The sequence below is a fragment of the Octopus bimaculoides genome, chromosome 5, assembly GCF_001194135.2.
Source record: "Octopus bimaculoides isolate UCB-OBI-ISO-001 chromosome 5, ASM119413v2, whole genome shotgun sequence".
Classification (NCBI taxonomy): Eukaryota; Metazoa; Mollusca; class Cephalopoda; order Octopoda; family Octopodidae; genus Octopus; species Octopus bimaculoides.
Genome location: NC_068985.1, coordinates 37,035,646 through 37,036,805, shown reverse-complemented (window position 1 = coordinate 37,036,805; position 1,160 = coordinate 37,035,646).

The following is a 1,160-nucleotide window of genomic DNA, read 5'->3' as shown; positions in this document are numbered from 1 at the left end:
ATATATATATAGGCGCAAGAGTGGCTGTGTGGTAAGTAGCTTGCTTACCAACCACATGGTTCCAGGTTCAGCCCCACTGCGTGGCACCTTGAGCAAGTGTCTTCTACTATAGCCTTGGGTCGACCAAAGCCTTGTGAGTGGATTTGGCAGACGGAAACTGAAAGAAGCCTGTCGTATGTATACATATCTATTTGTATATATGCATGTTTGTGTATCTGTTTGTTCTCCCCTTCCCCAAACATCGCTTGACAACCGATGCTAGTTCGGCAAAAGAGACCGATAGAATAAGTACTAGGCTTACAAAGAATAAGTACTGGGGTCGATTTGCTCGACTAAAGGTGGTGCTCCAGCATGGCCAGTCAAATGACTGAGACAAGTAAGAGAATAAAAGAATAAAAGAATATATATATGTATATATATATATATGCATACATACATATGTATGTATACACACACACACACACACACACATATATATATGTAGATACATATATACCATACGTATTTTCAAACATACCTATAATGATTCTTTCATTTTGCTATCTCACTGGTTGTACAAATGCTAACAAATTTCAAATTTCACAGATACATGCACACAGCATGTACAAAATGTTGTTGGTGTGTTGATGCGTATGCACATCCATAAAACATTCGACACCTCAGTGCATTCTCATAGAGGGGATTCGAAAAGATCGTGTAGAGATATGAGTGTGTGGTAAAACTTTAATGGAGGTATACGTGGTATTACATATTCGCATTTAGATTACTATCCCGATATCCACCATTTTACGGATTCACGCCTCTATGAAATCCTTCAACAAACATTTACAAAAGAAACGAAAGTGGGGGAGTGTGTGAAGTCTATACATATATTACATACACACACTCACACCTACACATATATGTGTATGTATGTACATAAACACACACACACATATGTGTCTATATATGTATATATATGCAAACATGTATGTATAGAGGATAAACGCATACACTGACATTAGGATACAATAAGGGCACGAATATGTTTGCTATATATATGTGTGTGTGTGTCTATATATATATATATATATATATATATGACATATAAGTAGATATGTACACGCATATATGCATAAATATGTATATATGTACGTGTGTGTGTGCGTTTGTGTGTGTGT